Source organism: Hyperoodon ampullatus, assembly GCF_949752795.1.
Source record: "Hyperoodon ampullatus genome assembly, chromosome: 17".
Taxonomy (NCBI): domain Eukaryota; kingdom Metazoa; phylum Chordata; class Mammalia; order Artiodactyla; family Ziphiidae; genus Hyperoodon; species Hyperoodon ampullatus.
In genome coordinates this window covers 70,188,352-70,210,513 of record NC_136930.1, presented here as the reverse complement: position 1 = coordinate 70,210,513, position 22,162 = coordinate 70,188,352, and positions in this window count along the sequence as shown.

Below are 22,162 nucleotides of genomic sequence, written 5' to 3'. Positions count from 1 at the left end.
GAGTTTCAGCAGCTTCCCTTTGATTCTGTAGACATGGGGATCTCAGCAGGGAGGGGCCCAATGAAGGGGGCACGACCTTGGCCGTCCTGCCTCAGGCATTCATGTAAGGGCTTCAAATAGTCCTCACCTCCCCCTGATCTGAGACCTGGGTCTGCAGAGCCAGAAACTCATTTCCGGGGGCAAAGGAATATGTATCTTCCCTCAGGGCCCAAAAGGACTTATTAAGTCTTCCGTGAACTTAATATCATTCAACGGAAAAATAATAATCAGAAAGCAGTTCTGCCTGGTTACCATGAGTTCCTTGAAAGTTTCCCATGAGAAAGGGTCAAAAAGCTCACGTACCATGAGGCTCAGCCCTCCCTGCTTCCTCCCCAAGGTGCAGGGAGCCTGGTGGTCGACCAGCAAGCCCATCAGCATCATTGGGCTATCCACCTGTCCATCTGCCCATTAACAGGCCCCCATGAGGGGCCAGGACCAAGGGCACAGCACCAGAGACACAGAACTAAATAAGACACAGTCTGTGCTCTCAAGGGCAGTTCAGGCTCAACCTGACTGTTTTCTACATTTGGTCAAACTCTGGAGAATCCGTGACTGAGCTCGCTCTCAAGGTCACAAAAATATAAATATTCAGAAACTTTCACTTCTCTACGTTTTCTGTTTTCGACAATGTCTGCCACAAATTCATTGGCGAAACACGTTCTATGTTTACTAACTAAAGCTAATGTCTCTCTTTGCTTTAATCAAATCAAATTTTCTTCTGGTCCGTTCCATCCAATACATCCCAGTCTTGTATGAATTCTGGGGAAAAGGGGAAGAGAGGGAACCAGGGAAATTCGGGGGAAGGTGATGCTGGAGACATGAAATTCACCATCTGGGAGGGGACAGGAGGCAGAAAGCCACTCCATCAACAAGGTCGTTTGGTTGATAACAAAATACTTGAAGATATGGAAAGTAGAAAAGCATGGATGTAAGGTCTGAGGTTTGATTTTATTCCACTAACAAGCTAATAAGCTAGCTTGTTAGTGTTTCAGGGATGCTGGCAGAAGACAGGAGAGTCCTGGGTCAGAGAAGAGAGACTGGTGTAAGGTGGCAGAGACCCCACTCCTTTCATGCCTGGAGCCTGAGCTCAGGGTGAATTCTTCTAAATTTTAGGGACGATTTTAGCTCAGTCAGTGCTTTCAGAGGCTGAGCTCAGGAAACAAAAGGGAGTGAAGGTTCTTGGGACGAATTCCAGGTCATGGCTTGTCAGAAGGCACTTAGTCTCTAAGCCTGCTTATCTACCCATAAAATAGGAAGGAAATTAGCATCTGGGCCTATTGTGGAGGCCTCGTGAATATAAGTTGAATCTGAAGACCATGTACTTATTATTTGCACTAATATGAGGACGCAAACTCATTCTAATAATTCAGCCTTCTAGGTTTTAGATTATTCCTTTTTTTTAACTGAGATTGAAACTGTTTGATGTGCAGCTCTAGTTCACAGCACACACGCAGACACCCATGTAGAATTCACCTGCCAGTATCTTCCTTGATAAAGATGTTGGTCATTCACTGGGAGAGGGAAGGATGTGACGGTGAGAAGGGTCAGGTTCCCAGAGGTCAGGCTCCTAGAGCCAGAGAAAACAGCTGGGGCAGCCCCTCTGCAGATCTTGTTCCTATGGATGAAAAAAACGAATCAATAGTCCATCTGGGAAAGAAATGGAAAATCTTATTGGAGCTAACCTGAGGATTATAACCCAGGAGACAGTCTTTCAGAAAGCTCTGAGGACTGTTCCTCCCGTTAAAGGTCAGAGCACAGTTAGACAAGTTTTTGAGACAAAGGGTTGGACATCAAATGAGGTATTATGGGCAGTTTACACAATCCAGATCTACATGTCCAAAGCAAGTAATGGGTCATGGGTCATCGTGACCCCTTACGAGATTAAGAGGAAAGGTTATCTCCTAAGGAATTGTGACTCTTTAAGAGATTAAGGAGGAATGTTATCTTCCAAGGAGGTCTGGATGCAGATGCACAACACCCACTAAAGGGAAGGAGGAGGTCCAAATGGGCAAAGAAAACTTTTGTGTTTAAACTTTTCTTGAGTTGCCATAAAATATGAATTTGATTTCATCGTCCCTCACTCCCACCCCGTGCTGTACCTCTGGAGAGAGCTGTAGTTACCCCCATGTCCCTCCCACAAACTCCAGCGGTCCCTGTGCCAACCCGGGATACCGCCCCGTGGCTAGGCGAGGTCACCTAGCTGGCAAAATAGAAGCGCTGGGACTCTCAGGTGGAGACCCTGACTGGTGTCAGGTGTGCTCCGCCAGACCCTGAGACATGCCTGGACTTGCCATCCTGGCCAGCCTCTGAGACCCCAGGACAGCAGCCAGCCTCTTCAAAGCCTGCCTCTCACCACAGGCATTTTAGGAGGAGATGAAAGGACGCCTGTGCGTTTTAAAGCAAATTAGGCAGAACGAGAGGTTTTGAAAGTGCTGTGTTCCCCAAGTGGGAGGCCCTTTGATGGGCAGCAGGGGACAAACCCTGAAGTCTCCCGCCCGCAGCCCTCGGGAGCTGGGGCAGAACAGCTCCATCCCCGGGGCACAGCTGACCACAAGGAGGGCATTCGCCATCTGGGGGTCGGCGTAGCTCGCTCTTTCCCTCTCTCCTGCTTGAGTTGCCTCTTCCATTGCGTAGAGGATAAGTAGTGGCTGTGAGCACTTTGCGGGGAGGGGTGGGGGTGGGAATAGTCCTCAGTGGGGTCTAGTTGGCATGGATGCGCCCGCAGGGGAGGTGATGGGCTCCAGCCAGGACTCCAGCTGTGAAAGCAGGTCAGGCTGCAGGGCACTTTGGTGCAGAGCCCAGGCACTTGGGTCCAGATGGCTTGGATCCCCTTTTAGTGTCATTCTACAAAATGTACAGCCCTGGGCCAAATGGCTTAACCTCCCTGAGCCTCCATTTTTTCATCTGTAAAATGGGTGTATTAATAGATTCAACAAGTTCGCAGGAATAAAGCTCTTAGACCAGCTCTAAGAGCTGCACTCAGCCCAAAGTCAGGGCACAGGATACGTCTGCTCTTAATCGGATTAATACAGAGGAGGGATCAGATAGGCTACTGGCCTGTATGGAGGCCAAAGCTTGTCCTTGTCTCACTCCGTTCCTTTAGGACTCCTAAGGCATGGGTCTTTACTGTTTCAGTTTTGCACACAAGGGCTGGGTACGGCTCAGTGTGGTCAGGTGGCTCGTCCAAGGTCACACAGCTAATCAGGCTTTGGAACTGCAGCCCCCGTCCTCTTTCTACTTCCCCCACAGGAAATGGATGCTGGCCTGAGTTGTCTGTCTCCATCCACTGCTTGCCCCGATGGGTGACCGTGAGCAGGTCCTTTAACCTGCCTGAGCCCCTTTGGTCAAATAAATGCTTGGATGATGAGCACTTATGAGCACTTACTAGATGATATTCGTTAGTTACAGATGTGAGAAGGGAGACCGACGGGCCGGAGCTCCAGCAGCGGGAGAGGGTCATCCGGGTGTTGCCCAGACTCCCTAACGTCTCCCAATAAGATACAAATACCTGCAGGGCAGTGCCTCCCAGTAGGCACAGCGGCTGCAGTGCAGCTTTGACTCTGGGTTGAATCTCAGGTCCATCCCTGGCCGTGTGCCCTTGCACAAGTGCCCTCAGCGTTGGCTATGACAGAGGCAGCATCACCCCCTTATGCCCTGGGAGAAGCGCCCAGCTCTGTGCCCGGCGCACAGTTGTAGATGTTAGGGACAGGTCCCCGACACACATTTGCACAGACTTCTCCAAGACTCTCCAGCTGTGGGTGCAAACGGAGAGATAGCAACCCGGGGATCTCCCTCTCTTCTGTGGCTCCGAGACCTCCTGCCCACCTTAGCTACGCTGGGCTCTGGGGACATCTGCCACATCCTCCCACTGTGTGCCAGGTCATCCCTGGCCTCTGCTCTTGCCCTGCTCGCTGGGATTCTGCTGCCCCAGGCTGGCCCGTGTTCTCTCAGACTTCCTGCCCCAGGCTTTCCCGGGCTTCCTGGTCTCAGCTGCCCTGGAAGCTCCCTGGCCCCCATGACACCATCCTCACGCATCTGCTCCAGCCACCCTTCTTCTCGGTCCTCCCACTGGACTGCTGCATCATCGCTTGTCAAGGGGGCAAGGTCTCCCTCCTTTGGTCTCCCTCCTTTCCCAAGTTCCGGGCCCGGGAGGGGGCCCCATGCAGGTGGCTTGGGCCCCGAGTGCTGTGGGGTTGAATGGGCTGAGCTGCCTTTCCTTTCCTCCTGAGTGGGGCTCGGCTGGACGATGGGGAGGGAAGCTGGGCCCGGGCAGATTTTGTTTTTTTTTAAGATTTGTTTTTTGATCTGGACCATTTTTAAAGTCTTTATTGAATTCGTTACAATACTGCTTCTGTTTTATGTGGTTGTTGCCCGCGGGGCATGTGGGATCTTAGCTCCCCGACCAGGGATCGAACCCACACCCCCTGCATTGGAGGCAAAGTCGTAACCACCGGGCCGCCAGGGAGGTCCCCTGGGCCAGGGCAGTTTTATCCCAGCGGCTCCACTGGATGCCATGATACCCCTCTCACCCTTGTTTTCCAGGGATGGTTTGTGCCAGACACGTGCTTGTCTGGGGTCCCCGCCCATCCCAGAACACGGGGGGCGGGGGTTGCCGGGGTCCTCGCCACTTTGGCTGCTGGGTTTATCGGACAGTCTGAATCCCCGTTCTGGGCATCACCAGGGATCGACCCCCAACCCCTTCAGGAGCCTTCTGGAAGCCCCTTGTTAATCATTAGAGTACAAATCTCCCCATGAAGTTAGGGGGCCTGGGAGGAAGTTATCTCTTTAAGACCAGTCAGGACTCCAGCCATTCACTTCTGCAAAGCTCTTTGGAGTCGGGGCCCAACCCCCGAGGCGGGGCCTGGGGTGGAGATTCAGAGTTCAGAATCGTCTCTCCTTTGTCATGACTTCTGTGCCACCCACATCAGGGAAATCCCTCTTTCTTCTGGGGACCAATGTCCTCCTGATGTGCTGCCTATACAGGGCAACTCCTTAAATTCCTGACCACGTTACACGCTTTGGATGTTGTACGGATGTCTTTGGACTCCGAATTGAGCACCCTTCAGTCTACACACATAAGAAGATTTGTGGATTTAAATTCCTTTTGTGCAGCTCACAATAGGAAAATTTATCCAGCTCCTTCTCATATGACCCTAATCCTGGTTAATCATGTTTCTCGGGGGCGCTTCTCCAAAGCACCTGCTCTGAAGCACTGCTTGTGCTTCCGGGAACCTCTGCTTTCTCCTCCAGTGTTCCCCAGCAAAGAAGCAGGCAAGAGGTACTAGGGTGAGGGCAGGAGGATTTGCAAGCTCTGGGGAGGGTTCTCCCAGCCAGCCACACTTCTTGGGTGTGGGGGAAATGGGCAAACGGTCAAGTTAGTGCAGGAGTGGGGAAACAGCCCTCCCAAACAGGCTTCCCAAGGCGCCGAGACGGAGGCAGGGCTGCTCTCCAGACTCTAGGGGGCGCTGTGTGCACCCTCTCCAGTCCAGACTCCATATGCTAATTGTGTCACTACTGTCTGCTGCTCACAAAGCATCATTGGCTCCCCATTGCCTTCATCCCAAAGTCCATATCTCTTAAGAGTTCCATAACCAGGCCCCTGCCCACCAAAGTCACTCCTAAGGGCACCTTGTTTTCCATAACTGTGCCAAGTGCCCCCATCACCGCTGCCTCCACCGTGCACTTTTTGGGAGCTGCCTGGTTTACCCCACCCTCTCCGTTCCCCTCCATCAGTGCCAGAGGTCCCCTGTGTTCAAAGCCAGGCTTCATGGCCACCTCCTCCACAGAGGTTGTCTCCCTTCTCCCTTCGGTTATCACCAACACGCCACTCCCGTATCCCTGGGGCCCTTGGGATTCCCTCCTTGGAAATGCTGGTCCCTCACAAGCACAGAGTTATATGTATGAACTGCCATGCATACGATCCTGGAGCGGCCCAGGCTGGCTTCACCATCTAGCGGTGGGGAGAGGCGTGGCCGGTGTGCTCAGTGAGGTGTTACGGGGTCCTCACGTGCCCAGGCAGGCTGGCACTGAAGAGCAAGGTTGGGAATCCACCCCAGCCCTCGGTAGTCGTGTGACCCCAGCTCCCTCTCCGTAAGATAACACTGCCTTCCCCACACGACCTGCAACTGTCTCATTCCCATCCTGGCTGGTCCCTAAGAAGCTACATAGCCTTGAAGTGTATCTGCCCCGGAGATCCTCTGGGTGCCTTGCCAGGCGTCCGGCACATAAAGAGTCAGATACGGATACTGCCAGATGGGTGGATTGCATGGATAAATGGGGATAAGGTGGCAGCTGCCTAATCAATCCAGAGACAGGACGAAGGAGACACTACCAGTGGCCACCAGACCTGGTTAGAGATGTTCTAGGGGCCTTAGTCTGCAGGAAAAACAATGAGGGTTCTCTCTGGTATCTGGATATTTAAGTCCAGCAGAAGTCAGAGAGTTGACAAGTGGGAGAGAGCAGGTGAAATGGTCACAGAGCGGGGCTCAGGAGTGGGTGGGGTTCAAGCTCCAGTCACTGCCCAGAGCGGCCAAGGGCTCAAGGGGCCTTGCCCTGTGATTCCCCTGCGATCCAGTGGGAGGCAGTGTTGGGAGGTGGCTGGTGGGTGTCCCCAGGGAGCCTGGAGGCAGGGCTTGTTAGCACGCCCCCTAGTGGGAACTGGAATGTGGTGAGCCTGGAACTTGAGAGGTGCCCACAGGGAGCCTCCCCACCCCCAGTTCGTCCCTGCCCCAGGCTGTCTCAATGGCGTGAGGAGGACAAGGAGGCCTCCCAATGGGTGAGTCCCAGGCAGCGTTGGGAGCGGCAGGGTTGGGAGGATTCCAGAAAGCGCAGGAGGAGGGAGGGGAGCCGGGGCACAGGGGGATCCAGCTGGCCTGCGCCAGCTCTTCCTGCACATCCTCTGAGCTGCCAGGGCTGTTCTCAGAGCAGCTTGTGTCTCTGGAGGGAGGAGTGGTGGGGAGGCAGGGCTCCCTGTGGGCCAAACCTCCAGGTGGTACTGCTTGCAGGATGCAGATGGGGTACTCAGAGTGAGCCACCGAGGGCAGGTTAATGCCAGGGTGATTCTCAAGGGCGTGGTAAGGGATAGGGAAACACCAGGACAGTGTGGTCCCTGGGAGTGAAAACACTGGGGTGTTTCTAACCTTGGGGCTAAAGAGGCAAGAGGACAAGGACAGAGACCCCCAAACGGAGCCATTGCATAGAGAGGGCCGCTTGACCGGAGCCAGAGGCCACCAGGTCCTGGCTGACCCCCAGGGAGGGGGCCAGGGCCCTAAGCACCTGCCCTCAGCCCCCTTTCTCCCTCCAGTCTCCTTTCTGCGTCCCCATGGCCCAAAGCCCCCAGGGAGCCCGCCAGTGTGGGAACCTGTGCGTGTCGCCCCTGGGCACGGAGAAGGGTGCGAGAGGTGGAGGGACCATCTGGAAGGGAAGTCAAGGTGCCCGGCTCACCTCCCGAGACCCCGGAAGGCCCGGCTGCCACATTCGGCCCTCCCTGGCAGGCAGGGCAGGGACAGGGGTGGCACTGCAGGAGGTGCTGTGCTGTCACCCCTGGTTTTCCTCCATCGGGTGTGACTTAGGCAAGTCTAGACCTCCCTGAGCCTGATCAGAAGAGACCCCACGGCTTCAAACCCTGCAGGGGCTTCCCATGGTGCCTGAGATGTGGCTCCAGCCCTTAGGGGGCTGCCCGACCTTGCCTGCCCGCCCCCCAGCCCCATCCTGCGTCTTCCTCTCTGGGTTTCTGCTTGACTTGACCTGTCTTTCAGTTCCTTCAGACTCACTTGCTCTCCTGACAGGCCTTTGCACCTGCAGGTTCCTTTGCCTGGCGGCCCTGGCTCTCTCTGCCCAGTTACCAGCCCATCCTGCAGTCCTCCGGCCACTACCACTTGCTCGGCATGCCTGCCGGCTCATCCCGCGCTCGATCCCCCGTCGCCTTGAAGGTCATTTGGTTCTCCAGGGGAAACAGAACCAGTACAATAGCTGTATGTGTATACGCAGAGATGAATTTGTAGGAATCAGCTCATGCTTTGCGAGTGGGGCTCGCAAAGTCAAAACCTGGATGGCAGACCTGCAGGCCGGGGACTAGGCAAGAGCTGATGTCTTGGCCTTAAGTGTGTGAAATCTGTAGGGCAAGCCAGGGGGCTGGAAAGTCAGGCAGGATTTCTGTGTTACTTTTTTTTTTTTTTTTTGTGGTACGCGGGCCTGTTACTGTTGCGGCCTCTCCCGTTGCGGAGCACAGGCTCCGGACACGCAGGCTCAGTGGCCATGGTTCAAGGGCCCAGCCGCTCCACGGCATGTGGGATCTTCCCGGACCGGGGCACGAGCCCGTGTCCCCTGCATCGGCAGGCGGACTCTCAACCACTGCGCCACCAGGGAAGCCCTGTGTTACTTTTGTGTCACGGCCTGTTTGCCTCTGCCTGCCTGGGGCCATCTCTCAGGCCTCACGGCACCAGGCAGAGCTTCTCTTGGATGATGTTTTCTGGACGGACCTGGGTCTGGCTGCAGCCGAGGCTGGTCCTTCCTGAGCGGGGACAGGAGACGGCACAGGAGCTGGCCCAGGACGGGCCTGGCTGCTGATTTCGTGTGTGACTCAGAGGGTGGGGATGGGCTGGAGGAGCTGACCAGGGAGAAAACAAAACCGGGAAGGGAGGGTTCACATCCGCTGCCTGCCAGGCCCTGAACTGGCCGCACGTAAACCCTGTTCAGTGCTCGGGCTGCCACCATGGAGTGCAGATTGTCACGGTCCCTCTCTCTCAGCTCAGACGTCGCAGGGCTCAGGGCTGGGCCACCACCCACTGGACTTTCCCTTGCCCAGAATCCCGGCTCCTTGGGCAAGTCGATGGACAGCTGTGGGCCTCTCTTCCCACCTCTGAAAGATGGAGCTGGTACCAGTGCCATGTGACTGTCCAGTACCGTGGTTGAAACAGGGTCTGCAAGGAGAGCCCCTCCATGAATGGAAGGTGGCCCCTGATAATAGATTAATTTGTGCCCCGTACGGCCCCCTCAGAGGCAGGGATGGTTTTTTACCCCATTTTATACATTGGGCACTTGAAGCTCAGGCAGCGCCTGTAGTGCCCCTGGGTTACACCGTAAAGGGCTCGGTGCTTTTAGGATTTTCCTGCAGGGTCCCACCCCTGGCTGCAGCAGCCAGACTAACTCCTGACCTCTGACCTCTCCACCTCAACCCCTGATGGCTCCATCTGGGCCCATGACGCCCTCTGAGCTCCTGCCCTGGGAGGTGTAGAAACAGCCACGCTAGGGCAGCTGCGTGAATACAGCCAGTTCCTTCTAAGGGGCCAAGCCCGTCTTGGAGTTGGGAGCCTGGTTCCCCTCTGAGCTCTGGACTTTGCTGTGTGTCATTGGATGAGTCACTTCCCCTTTCTGAGCTCAGGCTCCACATCTGTTGAATGAAGTGGGGCAGAAATGAGAGGGGGTAGGTGGGAGTGTTAGTTGGCGTTCCCTGCAGGAAACCGCAGGAGGAATGCCAGTAATCAGATGTAATATTCAGGGAGCGCTCGCTGTGTGCCAGGCACAGACCTATGAGCTTTACCTGCACTGACTCGAGTCTTTCTCGGCCCAACCCTGTGAGGTGGACACTACCTTATCCCCACGTGATGGATGACACTTCACTGAGGCAGAGGCTTCATGCAGAAGGATTTGGTTCAGGGGATCTGGTGCTTACAAAGTTGTTGGAAAGGTGATGGGGAGCATATTGGTCCTGATGCTGCAGGCTGGGGCCCAGAGGCCGGGAAGCCACAGGAAGCCAGCACAGAACCTGAGGCTGCCCTGCAGGCTAGGGGGCAGAGGGAGGCAGAGGGCCTGGGTCCAATGCTCAGGCCACACAGCAGCCTCCGCCCCTGCAGGAGGGAGGACGACCCGCAGTGGTTATCCTTCTCTTATTGGCCGATTCTCAACTGCATCCAGAGCCCTCCGGTCAGCGGAAGCTGGGAAATATAGTTTCTAGACATCCAGCCCCTGCGGGCACAGGGCTGAGAGCACAGAGGGAGGAAGGAATCCCCAGTCCCACAGACACTAACCAGCAGGGGGACCCTGCAAGCAGAAGGAATCAGGATGGCCCCAAAACCCTCACAGGCACACGGGTTGATGCCCTGAGAATTAACCCTTTGAAGAGAGAATCTGGGCCGTGTGAATTACAGATACCCCTTATGCCTCTAGCCCATTGACTACTTTGGGACCCCCTTCCCTGCAGGTTCTCAGAGGTAGAGCAGAGAGCAATGAAGCGCTGGTTGTCCCGTCCCTTGAGGAATGGAAGCAACTAATGAAGCGAGTCGGAATCATAATTTTCATAATTCCCCCGGTTTGTTCTTTCATGCCTGATTTTGTTTGGTCTTTTATGTAACCCTGTCAGTAGGGCAAGCCAGGGACTCTTTTGGGCTTTTTACAAATGAGGAGCCTGAAACTTAGGGAGGGAGGAGAACTGACATTTATGACGTACCCTCTCTGTGTCCCAGAAACCCAGCTGGTCACTTTTGTGCAAATAATTTTTATCCTACAGCAACCTTCCATTTGGGCATTATTAGTCCCACTTTGTGGATTCAGAAACCGAGTATTAGAGAGATGCAGTGCTTTGCCCATGAGAACAAAACTGGGAATGGGAAGAGTTGGGATTTGAACCCAGGCATGTCTGGGCCATCTTTTATTCCAACAACCATTGGCCATGATCCACTGGCACAGAACCAGAATAGATGGATTCCTAGTGTCCAGTGACCAGGGGCTGCAGAACAGTGCAGGAAAGATGGTTCTTCTTTTTTTAATTTATGTTTTATTGGTCATTTGGAGCTCTTTGGAGTTTTTTTCTTCCAGTTTTATTGAGATATAATTGACATACAGCACTGTTTAAGGTGTACAGCATAATGATTAGACTTAACATACATCATGAAATGATGACCACGGTAGGTTTAGTGAGCATCCAACATCTCATATAGATACAAAATAAAAGAAGTAGAAAAAAATGTTTCTTGTGGTGAAAACGCTTAGGGTTTGCTCTCTTCACAACTTTCCTATGTAACACACAACAGTGTTCATTGTCTTTATCGTGTAGTACGTCACATCCCTAGCACTTCTTTATCTTATAACCGGAAGTTTGTACCTTTTGACTGCCTTCATCCTGTTCCCACTCCTACCAGAGAGGGTGGGAGGAGTGGGAACTGGTAACCACAAATCGGATCTCTTTTTCTGTGAGTTTGTTTGTTTGTTTGTCTTTGAATAATTGTATAATTATATAAATGTATAATAATGTATAAAAAATGTATAATAATAATAATAATAATAAATGTATAATTGACCTACAACACTATGTTAGTTCCTATTACACAACATAGTGATTCCATATTTCTGTACATTTCAAAGGGATCACCATCATAATTCTAGTTATGATATGTCACCCTACAAAGATATTACAAAGTTATTGACTGTATTCCCCACGCTGTATATTTTCTTTCCCCTGACTCATTTATTTTGCAACTGGAAGTTTGTTACCTCTTAATCTGCTTTCCCTATTTCTTTCTTCCTTCACTCCCCTACCCTCTGGCAACCACCTGTTTGCTCTCTGTGTCTGTGACTATTTCTGTTTTATGTTTGTTCATTTGTTGTTTTTTAGATTCCACATGTAATCGATACCATACAGTATTTGTCTTTCTCTTTCTAACCTCACTAACCATGATACCCTCCATGTCCATCCATGCTATTGCAAATCTGCTTCATGGCACAGTTATTTATGCACATCTTCTTTATCCACTCATCTGTTGATGGGCACTCAGATTGCTTCCATATCTTGGCTGTTGTAAATTATGCTGCAGTGAACATAGGGCTGCGTATATATTTTGTAATTAATGTTTTTGTTTTCTTTGGATAAATACCCAGAACTGGAATTGCTGGATCGTACGATAGTTCTATTTTAAATATTTTTAGGAATCTCCATATTATTTTCGATAGTGATTGCACCAATTTACATTCTCACTGACAATGCACAATGGTTCCCTTTTCTCCACATCCTCACCAACACTTGTTATTTGCGATACTTTTTTAGAAAATGTATTTACTTTAGTTATTTATTTTTGGATGCGTTGGGTCTTCATTCCTGTGTGGGCTTTCTCTAGTTGCGGTGAGTGGGGGCTACTCTTTGTTGTGGTGCGTGGGCTTCTTACTGCAATGGCTTGTCTTGTTGCGGAGCACAGGCTCTAGGTGCGCAGGCTTCAGTAGTTGCAGCGTGTGGGCTCAGTATTTGCGGCGCATGGGCTCTAGAGCACAGACTCAGTAGTTGTAGCGCATGGGCTTAGTTGCTCCACGGCGCATGTGGCATCCTCCTGGACCAGGGCTCGAACCTGTGTCCCCTGCATTGGCAGGCGGATTCCCAACCACTGCGCCACCAAGAAAGCCCTGTGGTACTTTTCTGATAATAGCTTTTCTGACCAGCATGAGGTGATAACATGGTGGTTTTGATTTGCATTTCCCCGATGACTAGTGATGTTAGGCGTCTTTTCATGTGCCTGTCAACCATCTGTATGTCTTTGTTGGAAGAACATATATTCAGGTCTTCTGCCCATTTTTTAATTGGGTTATATGTTTTTGATGTTGAGTTGTATGAGTTCTTTGTATGTTTTGGATATTAATCCCTTATCAGCTATATCATTTGTAAATATCTTCTCTCATTCAGCAGGCAGCCTTTTTGTTTTGTTGATAATGTCAAGTATAGATAGGTCTTTTTTACCTCCTTAGTTAGATTTATACATAGATATTTTATTCTTTTTGAAGTAATTTAAGTGAGATTGTTTTCTTAATTTCTATTTCTGATAGTTTGCTGTTAGTGTATGGATATGGAACAGATTTCTGTATATTAATTTTGTATCCTGCAACTTCACTAAATTCATTATGAATTGATTTAGGTTTTTGGAGGTGTCTTTAGAATTTTCTATGTATAGTATCATGTCCTCTGCAACCAGTGACAGTTTTACTTTTTCCTTCCTAATAAAGGAATTTTTATTCCTTTTATTATTTATTTTTCTTTTTCTTGTCTGAGTGCTGTGGCTAAGACCTCCAGTACTATGTTGAATAAAGCTGGTGAGAGTGGCCATCCTTGTATTTTTCCTGATCTTAGAGGAAATGCTTTTATCTTTTCACCATTGAGTATGGTGTTAGCTGTGGGTTTGTCATATATGGTGTTTATTATGTTGAGATATGTTCTCTCTATACCCACTTTGTTGAGAGTTTTTGTCATAAATGGATGCTGAATTTTGTCAAAAGCTTTTTCTGCATCTATTGAGATGATCATGTAATTTGTATTCTTCAGTTTGCTAATGTCATATATTATATTGATTGATTTGTGGATATTGAACTATCCTTCCGTTTTTGGGAGAAATCCCACTTGATCATGGTATGTGTTCTTTTAATGTATTGTTGAATTGTTTACGAATATTTTGTTGAGGATTTTTAAAATTAATTTGTTTATTTATTTTTGGCTGTGTTGGGTCTTTTTTTGCTGTGTGCGGGCTTTCTCTAGTTGCAGTGAGCGGGGGCTACTCTTCGTTGCGGTGCACAGGCTTCTCATTGCGGTGGCTTCTCTTGTTGTGGAGCTTGGGCTCTAGGCACGTGGGCTTCAGTAGTTGTGGCGCGTGGGCTTCAGTAGTTGTGGCTTACGGGCTCTAGAGCGCAGGCTCAGTAGTAGTGGCGCATGGGCTTAGTTGCTTCGCGGCATGTGGGATCTTCCCAGACCAGGGCATGAACCCATGTCCCCTGCATTGGCAGGCAGATTCTTAACCACTGGGCCACCAGGGAAATCCCGAGGATTTTTACATCTATGTTCATCAGTGATATGTGGCCTGTAATATTTTTGTGTGTGATATCTTTGTCTGGTTTTGGTATCATGCTGGCCTCATAGAATGAGCTCAGAAGTGTTCCTTCCTCTGCAATATTTTGATATAGTTTGAGAAGGAAGGGTGTTAACTCTTTTCAGAATGTTTGGTAGAGTTTATCTGTGAAGCAATCTGATCCTGGACTTTTGATTGTTGGGAGGTTTTTGTTTGTTTGGTTGTTTTATTACTGATTCAATTTCATTACTGGTCATTGGTCTCTTCATATTTTATATTTATTCCTGATTTAGTCTTGGGAGATGGAACAGAGGGAGTGCCCCCTATGTGGGCTGTGTGGGTCTCTCTATTGTGGCAGGCTGACTACTGTGGGTGGCCTGGTAGGTGTGGCTGACCCCCAGTCTGGGGAATTGCCAGGCCCTGCATTGTATGGAGTGTGCCAGCCACTGCTGGGAGTAGTTGGGTAATGAGACACCTAGACATGGGTCTCTAGGGGACCCCAGGACTAGTGCTGGCCCACTGGTAGATGGAGCTGGGTTCCAGGGTGAGTGGTTGCAGCTCCGAGGTTCCTGGATCTAGTGTTATCCTGCTGTGGCCAGGGTCAGATCCTGACATGGTTACCAGCTAGCTGGTAAGTGGGGCTGGATCCCAGGGCAGCTAGCTGAGGTGTCTGAAGTGTCTTGGAGCTGGTGTTGGCCTGCCTACTGGTGGGCAGGGCTGGGGCTCGGTGGTGGGTGGGAGGAAGGTTCCTGGGTCTGGTTGTTGGCCTGCTGGTGGGCTGGGCTGGGGCCCAAGGCCTCCTGGGGCTAGTGTCGGTCTGCTGATGGGAAGAGCTGAGTTCCAGGGTCTCTGGCTGCAGGGCCCTGGGGGTCTCAGAGTTAGTGTGTTGGCCTGCTGGTGGGTGGGGCTGTGACCTTGCCCCGTTAGTTGTTTGGCCGGAGGCATCCCAGTACTGGTGCCCAAAGACTGTTGAGCAGGGCTGGGTCCTGGTGCTAATAAGCTATAGAGAGGATTCCAAAATGGTGCTGCCAGCACCGGCGTCCTCGTGGTAGAACGAGCATCCCAAAAAGCCTGTCTCTAGTGTCTGTGTCCGCAGGGTGAGCTCCAGTTGCCTCCTGCCTCTCCGGGAGCCTCTCCAAGATCAGCATTAGGGTCTGACCCAGGTTCCTTTCAAGTTACTGCTTCTGCCCTGGGTCCCGGAGCGTATGAGGTTTTGATGTGCCCTTCGAGAGCAGAGGCTCTATTTTCCACAGTCCTCTGGCTCTCCCCAGAGCAAGCCCTGCTTGCCTTCAAAGCCAGATGTTTTGAGGGCTCGTCTTCCTGGTTCAGGACCCCCAGGCTGGGGAGGCCAGTGTGGGCTCAGACCCCTCGCTCCTTGGGGAAGATCTCTGCGGCTGTAATAACCCTCCCGTTTGTGGGTTGCCTACCTGAGGTCCTGACTATAACGTAAGACTGCCCCACCTACCCATCTCATTGTGGTTCCTTCTTTATGTCTTTAGTTGTAGAAGATCTTTTCTGCTAGATTCTGGTCTTTCTCATCAATAGTTATTCTGTAAATCGTTGTAATTTTATTGGGCCCATGGGGGGAGGTGGACTTAAGGGCTTCCTACTCCACCATCTTGGCCACTCCCCCAGAGTTGTTCTTCTCTGATGGAAGGTTTGGGAGCCCTTCACCAGTGTTCTGATTTCATGCCACCCTGTGACTCCACGTAAAGCCAGCCAGGACCCCAAAGGCCAGGACGTGGTGGGATCCAGTTTTCCGTGATCAGCAGGTTCACAGATGCTAATTCCCCACCACTGCTCCTCATGTTCTCAGGACGGTTGAACCAGCAAGTCACCTCGCTGTGTGTCCCAAAGCTGGTGTGTGAGGAAGCAAAGTGAAAGCAGATGGGGCTGGGCCTCTTCGGGGACAGGGAAGTGGTGGCAGATGAGAGGCTGCAGCTGCAACCCTCTGCTTGTTGGTTTGTTTCCTTCCCTCCCTCCCACCGTCTGCTCACTCAGCTGGTGCAAGGAGCTTTGCCCTGGCACCTCTGGGGACTCTCTGCCCCTCCCCTTTCTCCGGATTCACCCTCATCATGTGCAGGACGCCACGCCAAGCACACAGAGTGGCAAGGAAAAGATTCCATGCCTTCCACTTCTGGCTGTGGCTGAAGCTTGTGTCAGACCACTTATCCCACCAAGGACTATAAGAGCTGGATAAGATAAAAATTCAGCTCTTTGAAGGTTTTAGAGAACAACCAGGCAGCCAGGACTTGAGGGACGAAGACCCCTGGAAGGAGAGAAATGGTCGGGGGTGAGCCTGATGCTTCCTCCCGCCCGCCCGCCCAAGGGATGCACTGGCTCGTGGGAGGCTCCAGAGGACAGACGGAGAGAAGCAGCTCAGTGTTGAGCAGTCCCACGAGGCTGGAAATAAAAAATAATAGTAAAGAAATGAAATAAAAATGTAGTGCAGGACTACCAAGTCAGCTAAAATGAAGGGGCCAAGAACCTAGAGCAACAGAAACCACAGGCAGAGAGTCATTATTCCGCACCTCTTTTTCCTTTCAAGGCATTTGCCGGAATTTAAGTTGCGTGGGACCAGAGCCTAAGGAAACAAGCTGGAAACAGCAGCTGAGAGGTTGAAAAGCTAGACTGAGTTTTTGACAATCTCACCGTGTAGGGGAGACAGAAATTGGTAGTGAGAACGTGCAAGGGAGAGGTCCTTGGTAGGCATCCTAGCTTTCCTTTAAGAAGGGCTATGCCCTGTAAGGAAGGGCAAGCCAGAAATAACTAGTCATCACGAAGACAAAGTGTGGCCCCAATCAACCTGGTCACCAATTGGAACAAGGTGGTGTGCCCGTGCTCTACCCAGCTCCAGGAGCACACAAATTCCTCCCTGAATAAGGACAGCCTTATCCTCAACTGCTACACTTCCAGCACATGCAGTATCCACTGTTGCCAGGCGTGCCAGGAGACGGAGCCAAATGACCAAAGAGAGATAAGGAGAGAAATTAGACAACAGAAATAGACCCACATCTCCTCCAAATGGCATGAGGGTTAGACGGTCTTTAAATAACTGTGATGGATCATTGGAGGAAGATAGATGACAAGGTGCAGATTTTCACCTGAAAACTAGAACTTATTTTTAAAAAATTACTCAGATGGAAATGCTAGAACTGAAAAATACAACTGAAATGAATATAGGATATAATTTAAACAGATTAGACACAGCAGAAGAGAGGATGGACCAGGTAGTATCCATCTCAGGAAGCTGAAAAGATGACAGGTTACAAACCCAAAGAAATGACAAGACAGGAAATGAAAACGAGAGGAAGTCCTGATGGAAGTAGAACAATTAGCTGTGTCTACAGAGGACAGCCCAGGAGGAGGCAGGAGCCTGGAGCAAAGTGCTGACTTTGTCACCATCTCGCTGTGTGACCTTGGACAAGTCACTTGCCTTCTCTGAACCTCAGTTTCTCCTTTCAGAGAAATAAGCATGATGGCTCACTTCACCCAGATGACGTGAGGATCCCGTGGAGGATGGTCATGGCAGCTCTTTATTAGAAGTGCTGATATTACCGACAACCTAGCGTTCACTCGGTCATTTCACCAACAGTCATAGGGCAGGAGGCTATGCAGAGAGCTAGGAGGGCATCCCAGCCTTGTGAGAACCACTGTGCAGTTCAGCAGGCATTAAATAAACATTCACAAACCCGTACTGTCCGTTCATTTGGTTTTCCAAGTATTGGAAACAACGCTTCTCTCAGTGGCTGGTAATTGCTGCCCTCTCCTTATTGACGGGGTAGGGGGGGGTATATCTTCATTAGGGACCCTCCTTTGGGGAATCCTTACTTTGTGAGTCCTTGAAAGGGCACCAGCTTGCGTCAGCTTTTTGCAGTGACCCCGTTAGACCATCACATCCACGTCCTGTGTGCCTCTCCCAGAACTCCCGTCTGTGGCCGTGAGATAACTGTCTCTCTGCAGACGGGACAGGGAGCTGTGTCCTCCTCCCCCCTCCCTCTCCTCGTCCTCTTTGTTTTGGGAGGCTTGGCCAGCCTCCGTCCCTGGCCGCACTCTTGGCTCGTGGAGATCTGTGGCCCATGGTGTCTTGGCCTCAGTTCCATCTCCGGGAGCCAGGGCTGGCGCTCCTCGTGTGCAGCAGGCTGCCTCACATCGCAGAGTACAGAAAGTCACGCATTCCTCCTTTCTTCCCTGGGGCTGGGGGGAAGGTGGAGGGCTGTTCTTGCTTTTCCACTGCAGTTTTTTTCCAGGGCTTTCAAAAGTGCTAATTGATACCAGCCTGGAAGTGTCTGCTGGTAGGTGGGCTCAGAACGAGCACCCTGGCCTCAGAGGTGCAGCTCCCAGGACGTCCCAGCTGGACGGGAGGAGGGTGTCACAATCTGTACCTCGGCAGCTCAGCCTTGCTCTCTGTCCCAACTCTCACCACACCTTCCCCCGGCCTCCGCCAGCGTCAGTGTAGAACATTAATATCTCTCGTGGAGCTGGGACGTTGTAGGGAACCTAACCTCTCCTTCAGAATTTTATTCGATCAACGTGATTCAGTAATCATCTATTTCAGTGAACTTGTCTCTGCCCTTGGCATCAGGATACAGAGTCAATAAGAGCATCATGGGCCCTGCTCATGACAAAGACAAATGTAATGAGACCACGTGAGTCCTCTGCTTAGACCCTCCAGTGGTCTCCATATCCCTCAGAGAAACTTAGTCTTGATCATGGCTTCTGAGTCCCACACACCCTCGAACCCACCCACATACATGCCACATACATGCTCCTCTCCGATCCAAGGACACCAGCCTCCTTTCTCCCAAAGGCACTGGAGCCTTGCAGATGCCTGGGAAGCTCCCACCTTAGAATCTTTCATGACGGGTCCCTCACCACCCAGCCCAGAGCCTGGCACAGCTCAGGGCCCCAGCAAATATGCAGCGAGTGAATCACGTGAATGAACAGACCTTGCTTGGTTAATAGCCTTGAGCAGTGGGCAGAATCTGTGTTGTCAGCCCCATGTTCCTGTCGAAGGGATGGTTCAGAGAGGGTCGGTGACCTGTTCACAGTCACACAGCAAATGGGTCGTGCAGCCTGATGAGAATCAGAATCTTCCGACTCTTAGTCTGTGCGTTCTTGCTCAGGTCTCCACTCTGAGTTGGCGGCTCTTTCCCTTTATTCACCTCTGCATTCCTTCATGCCATGTGTGTTCCCGGTTTCCGGGCCACGACAACGAGTGGGACTGAGTTTCTACCCTCCTGGAGCTCCCAGCTCAGGGAGGAGACAGATTAAGTGCACAGCACAGGCAGAGTGGAGCCAGGATGCTGTGGAGGCCAGGAGAGGCCCCTACGCAGGCCGGCAGTGGGCAGGCCTCCCTCCAGGTTCAGTGCCAGCGGAGTCCTGAAGAATGAATCAGAGCCAAGTGGGGTGAGGTGGATTTTCCGCACGGTAGGAACAGTCTGGGTAGGTGCCCAGAGGCAGGAGCAACTGTGACCCGTGGGTCAGTCATGTTGCTTCAAGTTACACTCTGCTTTACACAACAAAGGGGCTTTATTCTCTCATGCCCCTGAAAAGTCAAGGCACAGGGTGGGCTGCAGGGCTGGATTGACTGGGGATTCAACACTGTTCGCCTCTTCCAGTGAGCTAGCAAAGTGTCCAGGACGACCCTGACCTCGCATCCAAACAGCAAACTGGCCAGAGCCAAAGGACGTTTCTTTGCCCAGGAGTTTCACTCCAGATGAATTAGGCTACATATCCATCCCTGGACCAATTTCTGCGGTAGGAGGGGTGGGAACCCTCTGCCTGCCAACTTAAATCAGAGCCTGTCCTTGAGGATAAGCAGGTTAATCTAACTCAGATGACAGAGCTGGTTGCTTGATGGAGAAGCAGGGGACAGCTGGAAGGGACAGCTCTGGACACCATTAGGTTCTACATACAAGTCACGTTGTCACGACAAGTAGGAAGTGGAGCAGTGGAGAGACGTTGCCACCCGGGCTGAGGTGTCGAGGAAGCAGTGGAAGCAGCACATCTTGAGCCCTGGCTGTCTCCAGGAAGGCACTGTGGACTTAATCTGATCTTTGAGCTGCCCCTCTTTCTACCAAAAAGGTAATCAATCTCCCTTCCACTGTTGCTTTCCTGGAAAACATGTATCCTGCTTGTTGATAGTCTACACGTTGAGGATGGGGAAGGAATTGATCAGACCGATAGAGATAGGGGCACGTTCCAGGCAAGTACCAAAGGGAATCATGTTCAGGTGCAGAGGTGTGACCACAGCTGCACTCTGCAGAAGCCCGGAAAGTCAGTGAGGTGTGGGAACTTGTGTTACAAGCATTTGAGGGGTCCTGGTTTGCTTTCTTTGATTAAATAACTCCCAGCTTTCTCTGTATCCCTCCAGCTATGGTCATCTGGAGCCCAGTTTACAGACAGGGTGTCCCGTCCAGGGCAGACCTCCTGCTTGTGTTTCTGGTACCCTGGCCCCTCCAGGTGCATGGAGTCAGAGGGGTGTGGATCTGGATTCAGGTCCTGCTTCTTACTTTCCCCATGACCTTGGGAAAGTCATTTAATCTCTCTGAATCTCCGTTTCTTCTTAGGACAACCTCGGAAACCCCTATCTAGCTGATGGTATACTTTGTCAGTCATCCGAGGAAATAGATATGTATGAGTGTACCGTCCTGTTTGGCTCTTACTGGCTCATCCAAGAACATTCATTCATACATTGAAAATGGAAAATGAAAGTTTCTGAATAAGCAGTTCAGTAAGCAGTTACTTAATGAATACCAGAAACTCACCATATAGCATTTTTAAAAATTAATTAATTTATTTATTTATTGTTGGCTGCGTTGGGTCTTTGTTGCTGCGTGCAGGCTTTCTCTAGTTGCGGCGAGCGGGGGCTACTCTTCGTTGTGGTGCACGTGCTTCTCATTGCGGTGGCTTCTCTTGCTGTGGAGCACGGGCTCTAGGCATGCGAGCTTCAGTAGTTGTAGCACGTGGGCTCAGTAGTTGTGGCACATGGGCTCTAGAGCACAGGCTCAGTAGTTGTGGCGCACGGGCTTAGTTGCTCCGCGGCAAGTGGGATCTTCCTGGACCAGGGCTCGAACCTGTGTCCCCTGCATTGGCAGGCAGATTCTCAGCCACTGCACCACCAGGGAAGTCCCAGCATATAGCATTTTGTCTTATCTTCATAACCATTCTGTAAGTGGAGCTATTATTATCCCACTTTACAGAAGGGAAAATTGAGGGTCAGGGAGGTTGAATAACTTTCCCAAAGCCATACAACTGGTAAACCAGTACTTGAACCTGGACCAGGTGGAAGCCTGGGCCACCCCCTAAGCATACCATTTTGGTTGTGGTTGAACTTTAGAATCTGAGAGAGAGAGAGTGAAGGAGAGAGAAAGTAGCATGTACTTGGCAATCTCTGTGTACCTGGCACTGTACGTGCATTATTAACTCATTTCACAAACTTAGGTCTGATTCTTCAATGTACTAGGCTCTGGTTGCAGGAAAGATGGGTGGGCCACCTTCCGTGTCTCTTAGCAACCTTGAAGAAAATAGGCGTTAACATCCCACTGTACACATGCACACGCTGAGGCTCAAAAGGGTAAAAAATTGTCTGTAGCCACCTGCCACATTGGCTTGACAACAGAACGGAAGATGATGGGAGGAAGTGGAGAGAGAGAAATGGTTTTTATAAAAAGGTAATAGAAGTTCATCCTGTTTTCTTCCTCCTTTTCTGTGCAGATGACAGACAACCCTCAGTGCCTTTGTCAAGCCGGCTGCTTCACTGTCGCATCTCTGGTGACAGCATGGGCAAGACCAAGTTCTAATTAAGGATCGTCACACACTGTCTTCTCTGGAGGGCAGTGACAAAGACAGCTTGCCCCTGTCCTGTACCACGACCCTTCCTTCGAGGCCCTCACCTCTGAGGGACCCTGGACTGTCACAAGGATTAATTACCCCTCAACCCCCTTGTATGGGAAAGGAAATCACTGTTATCAAGTTTCGATTAAAGCTTCATCAGGAGACATTATCGGCTGTTTAAGGATTGCTGACGAAGCAGGCCACTTTATTTCCTGAAAAGACAAATTATATGCCAGCAGAGGCACCCCGCCACAAGTGGTCCACTTAGCCTTTGAGTATCACGGGTGATGGGCACAGCCAGGTGGCCGTTGCCCAGCAGCAGTGGCCATAGGAGGCTTTGAGGCTCCCTGGGTGTCCCCGCCTTGCCTTGCAATCGATCCTCTGTCTCTGGGATCTTTCTTGGAAGTTCCTCCTCAATTAGGCGTGGTTTCCTCCAGCCCATCCCTGGGAGGCCCCCCATCAGGAAA